Consider the following 6,495-nt stretch of genomic DNA (forward strand, 5'->3'; position numbering starts at 1 on the left):
CCTCTGTTTTCCAGCACAGGGTGTCCAGATCCTTGGCTCTGTTTTGGACTGTGTACAGTGCTGCAGGCAGGGTTAAGATCTGGATGTCCAAATGCAGGACTGTGGTGAAAGTTAACATAGATATTGACACTCCAGTTGCTTCATCTGTCTTCTGCTGTAATTGGTCTCGATCTCTAATGCCTTTCCGACATACTGGCTCCCAGTTGTCCCATGCTGTTTCTTCTGCACCACACACTAACCTCACTGCTTTCTCTTTTCATCAGTCCATTGCCCATCCTTTAAACTGCTTCACCCAATTTCTGCTGCATACATTTCACTGCACTTGACCATATTCCATCGATTTGTGTACCTGGGATCGTGATGATCAGGAGCCTTCTAAACTGCTAGCTATATATTGTTAAAAGTGAAATTAACCATAAAAATGAAATACCTAAAAATAATTTCAAGAGTTGGGTAATGAACAGGTAACATATAAACCAGGTTGATATTCCCTGTAGTATAGGAAATCATGGGGGAAAGAATTGATTGAATTGGTGAACTGTGGATATGAAGTTTGCGTTTTAAACTTTTTAAAGTCTTTCAGGATAAAAACTGGGAAACCTTCCTACACATCCATGTCTGGATCTCCCATAAGTTCAGTGAATGGTAATTGTGTATAAGATGATAAGAGGCATGGATAGAAGAGAGAGCCATTTATTTCCAGGGCTGATATGTGAAGGTGTAATTTTAAGGTGATTGGAGAAACTTGTAGGAGGGTGTCAGTTTGTTAACACAGACTTATAAGTGAATGGTGGCAGAGGCAGATACATTTGGGATATTTAAGAGACACTTAGACAGGCGCATGGATGAATGAAAAATGGAGGCTTTGTGGAGGGAAGGGTTAAATTGATCCTGGAGAAGGTTAACAGACTGGTACAACATGGTTTACTGAAGGGCCTGTTCTATGTCAAATTCTGCCAATGATTTTAAACCTGAGCTCAATAGTTTTTTTTTCAAAAACAGAAAATGCTGGTAATACTCAAGGTTGTGAAGCACTGGGAGAGGAAACAGGTTTAATCTTTCAAGCTGATGACTTTTCAGGGTATGTTTTCATTAGCTAAGTGTAGCGAGGATGTGAAGCTAAACTGAGAGGCTGAGCTTAGGATACAGATCAACTGACTAACAGAGCAGGCTTCAAGGGCTAAACGTCCAACTCTAATGTTCCTACTACGTGTTGAAGACATGCTGCAGCCTCAAAATAATTTTAAGTAACTGTTCAGTTGGTATTTTTTTTGTTGGTATATGTTAGTGTTATAAACATAGTCATAAAAAACAAAGAGAAAACTTGTAACCCCACCACATGAAAAACCCAACCAAATACCTCTGTCCCCACATCAGTCTTTCTGAATCCTTTCCAAACCAAACACTCTCCCCATTTATAGATGAAGGGCTCAGGAGACAAGGAAACTAAACTGAACTTTAAAAAAGCCTGTGTTTTTTATGACACACAGAGCAGAGATAATATCACATTAAAGGGAACATCGTCTGGTATAAATAACTTACAGGGCATGTTTTGTGTGACTGTTTAAACAGGAATATAGCAGCAAAGCAGGTACTATGAAGTAATGCCAACTCATCTTCATTTCAAGGATCTAGTTCTTCTTTCACATCTGAAGCCATCTGATTCTCATAATGTTACAGCAAATCTTAGTCAATGCAGAAATAGCTCAGGAAATGAGCAGTTTTGACTGTAATAAAAAAAGTAAGCATGAAAGTGTGTTTGATAGTTAACTGCCCCATATTCAGAGGGTTTTGGAGATGTGCAAAATCTGCTTTGGCATATCCTATGAATAAATAAGGTATATATATATATTAAAAAAATGAAAGCTTGTTGGAATGAGGAAGAAGGTTCCTTTTAGATTTCAGTATTTCTACTTTCACCTTTTAGTTGCATTATTATTTCACACAACGTTTTATTATTTGCAGTTTATTATTGGATACATAAAGGACACAGAGAGTCATGGTAGTGCAGTGGTTAGCTCACCACTACTACAGCTTGGGGTATCAGAGTTCAGCATTCCATTCCAATGCTGCCAGTAAGGCATTTGTACGTCTTTCCCTTGAACGCGTGGGTTTCCTCCCACACTCTAAAGGCCTACCGATTAATATGTTAATTGGTCATTGTTATTTGTCCTGTGATTAGGATAGGGTTAAATAGGTAGGTTATTGGGCTATGGGGCTCATTGGGCTGGAGGAGCATGTTCTGTGCTGTATCTCTAAATAAATAAGTAAAATTAATTATTGGGTTACCCTTTCCCTTCATCAAAAGTTTCAATGGTCATAGTCAGCTGTTAGAACTCTTGGTTCTCAGCCAGAAGATTATGGGTTGACTTCAGGTGATATTTCAGTACATTACTAACTGAGAGCCTTATTGTCAGTAATGCCGACAATATGCTAAGGATGAGGCTTTGGTATGTATATAATTTCACTTCATGGTTAAAACAAATGCACTGAGGTTTGTTTGACCAACATTCCTCCCATAATCAACACTATAAAGCATAGATTACTCAGCCATTCATTCATTGGCTTTTCATTTGACCTTGTGTGCAGATTGAAGGCTGGTGTTGCTCGCACAACAGTGACAGTGTTCAAGAATAATCCCCTACTGATAAAGTATTTTGGAATGAGATAAGTATCCTGCTGCTGATATTTATTAAGCAAGTTGGGGTCTGTGCAGTGAATAAAACTATTTTTGATGAAACGGTTGTACTTTTAATATAAAACTAATCGAAGCTTAGAACATGAAATTTAAAATTCTTAAGAGCAGAAATCATACCTTGCTGATGTTACATCAAACTCTGTGCTGAAGTTTGACATGGAATAATTTAGCAGAGATTTGTTTATTCTTATCCAATCAGTTCATTCACATTTTATTTCTTAAATGCAAAAATTTCATAGGGGGTCACAGAAAACACAAGTCTAACCCTGTATTTCATTGATATCAGCCTGACTGTGAGGTCAATTTGTACCCCATGACTCAGTTGCATTATGCACCATTTTAAAGTGATTTGCAAATACCTACAGACCAAAAGTTACTATGTTGTTCACATCAGAGACAAATGCTTGTGTTTTATAAGCCCAGTGGAACTGTTTCTACTGCAGGAGAAAGGTCAAAGGTGGGTTACTGGCACCTTAAAACCAGTCTCTTCAGCAGGTAGAGACCACTAGCTTACCTAGGAGAAGGAAAACTGATCTCAAACCTCCGCTGCCTTGCGGCTACACCCAATTATAGGAAAGGCTTTGGGAGTAAACCCCAAGGGGAAAAATCAGGAACTGGTGTCCCTGAGGCACTTCCTTACTGAGTCCAGCACTGACTGACAACTTGTCTGATGCTGCTGGTGCCAAACTGTATCAGTCTCTGCCATTTCTTTCAATTCGTGGAGAAGGGGAGCTTGCTACATGGGCAACAGTTTGCTCTCCATATTGTACTGCCCTGGCTTGCCTATTCGAGACAGCTAGGACGCAATATCCACGGTCGACCCTGACCAAAGGAGGCCTAAGAATATCCATTAGCTGATAACTGATTGCACAAGAGTGGATAAGGAATGTTCTCAATAAATTGGCAAAGGTTGGGCACTAGAACGCGGCAATAAAAGGGGATAAGGTGTGGGACTATCAGGTAGCAATGGAAAAGGAAGTAGTGGTGTAATAGTTGGGAGCAACTTAAGAAAGACAAAGACAGGTTTTGAATGCATGTGTGTAAATGTGCAAAGTGTGAGTTGAAAGCAGAGACAGTTGTTTAGGAACATGATATAGTGGGAATAAACATGACTCAAAAATGCATAGAACTGATCACTTAATATTCTTGACAAGGTGTATATGAAAGTCAAAAGAGGTAAACATTATGAGTAAGGTGGTAGTACTCACTGAGAAAGATAGGGAGAGTGGATAAACATTCAGTAAGAAATGAGGAACAATATTACACTATAGTTGCTATACATTCTTAGAGCAAGAAATAATAGGTGGGAATTCAACAAGCAAACCTGCAGTGAAATCATTGAGATGTAAACTACAATACCTGTAAAGTGATATGAGGGGATTTCACTTCCCTTCAACACTGGAGTAAAAGACCAAAGAAAGTGAAAAGTTCTGAAATGTGTTCAGAAGAACTACTTTATGAACAAAGGAGTTGCTACTATCTAGTCGAAGCTTTCCCTAAATTTAGGGAATTTGGGGCAATTAAAGCCAATGTATCAACTCTTCCTCACCACTTTTTTAAGACCCTAGGGGGAATTCCATCAAGATCTGATGCTCTTTGTTAAAATATCTGTGGAAGTTCTTAATATTTGCTTTTATAAATCTTATTTGCTTATTGATTATTTTTTACTTAATTGTTAATCTTATGGCAATTTTTGGATGAGGAGGATGTTGCCATGAATTTACCAGAAGGGGAGATAGGAGAGGAAATGAAAAGGGTGAAAATTAATAAGGCCAATATTCTGAAAAAAATCAGGGTACATTGAAAGACTGATTAATAAAGCATGAAGATCCTGTGCTTCACAGAGCCAAGAAATATGAAAGCAGCAAGCTTGCTTTGAGCCTTCAGAAGTATTCATTAAGCTATGATGAGAACTGGGTAATATTGTGTAGTTAGGTAGTATTGTGTGCAATTCTGGTCAGCAGTAATCTATTAGAATGGTTCAGAGAATGATACAGACTGGAGAAGCTGGGGTTGTTCTTCCTGGAGCAAAGAAGGTTGAGCTGTAATTACTAGAGGTGTAAAAGGTCACAAATTTTTCAGACAAACTAAACAAAGTCTCGGTATTCCCATTACTGAATGAGTTAAGGACAAGTATTGCATAAGCAGATTTAAATTCTTGGAAGAAGGATTCAAGAGGATGTGAAGAGAGTCATTATATATGAACTCATTGTATCCCGCGGTCAGTAAGGGTGATGGAAACAGAATCATTCAGGGCCTTTGGAGGAGAACTGGATAAGTTAAAGAGCTACAGGAAAAAGGCATGGGAAGGAGACTGATATGGCTACTTAGGCTCCTCCTGTATCGTAAAAATGATATAATTTTAGGATTTTGTGTTTCTTTGATTCTGTTTTACACCATAGACTACTGTTACAATTCCACTATAGAAAGACAAGTTTAAACATTTTCTATGTTTACTCATGAAACATGGTAAAGTCATAAATTTCTTTGTTGCCTACTAACTAAGTTTAAAATACAATTAACATAGTCCTTTAACATCTTTGGACTATTTTTACTGTGCCCATAGTCTGTTTTTTATCAATTATGCTATTGTTTGCACTGTTGTAACTATATGTTGTAACTATGTGGTTTTGTGCAGGTCTTGTAGCTTTAGTTTTTGGCCTTGTTTGTCTGGTGGATTTGGAGCTCCTTTCCGGGGAATGCGCTAAGACGGTAGCGCGATATTAATATGCAGCAGCCTCTCCGGACTCTGGATTGGGGATTGCCAAACGTTATGTGGATTTTCTAGTGTAGTCTGTTTTGTCATATGCTTTTGTGATATCATTCTGGAGGAACGTTGTCTCATTTTTTAACTGCATTGCATTTGTGGTTTCTAAATGACAATAAACTGAATCTGAATCTGAATCTGAATCTGAATTACCACTAAGAAGATTTGAATGAGCCTTTCCCTATACATAATGATGGTTGTTTACAGGTTCTTACTGGCCACGTATCAATGTTGGTGTCTGCCATCCAATTAAGGAGTTTTCAATTACTACCCTAAGACTAGAATCTGTGGTACAACTAACATGCCAATTAGTATGCATAATTAGAGAGGACATTGTGTATCTGCTAATGCGTATGTCATAATTCTGAGTTCAACAAGCTTGAACAAAGGATTCATGCTGACTCTTGCTATCCCTTCAGGTTATGTAACACCTGACCCCACCCCAGAAAAATAAAATAAACAGGTGTTAAATCCATTTGTGACTGAAAAGACAGAAAACACTTTGATATCCATAAGCGTACAATTTTCAACAAGGCTTCCCCAGCTGAAAGATCTTTCACACAAAATACTGACATTTGCTTTGTATTTCCAGAATTTTCCATTTTCGTTTTGGTTTTCCTCTATTACTTGCAGTTTTCATTTCATAGCCAACGTTCTCCTTTTTTTAGCATCGTCTTTATTCCCAAATAATGAACATAAGCAATATAGAACCGAGGGTAAATAAGTCCTGTAGTGTTTGTGAGACCGCTTCTTACGTGATCAGCTGAGACAATGGCCCCATGTTGTTCAAGATTTATGATGTCTAAATCCAAGAATGTTTCCATTAGAGAATGGAAAACTTGTTAAAAACAAAGTTGTAATCTTACTCAAAAGCTACTTTCTCCACATTACTAAGCATTCCATCTCCCCACAAGGGAAAACAAATTATTTAAGATCACAACATTGAGTGGAGCAATGACAAAAATATTAGACTAGTTCTTCATGAAAGAGCTTATGTCTGTTGTAGGTAAACACCTCAATCATGCTTTCA

The sequence above is a fragment of the Hemitrygon akajei genome, chromosome 22, assembly GCF_048418815.1.
Source record: "Hemitrygon akajei chromosome 22, sHemAka1.3, whole genome shotgun sequence".
Taxonomy (NCBI): Eukaryota; Metazoa; Chordata; class Chondrichthyes; order Myliobatiformes; family Dasyatidae; genus Hemitrygon; species Hemitrygon akajei.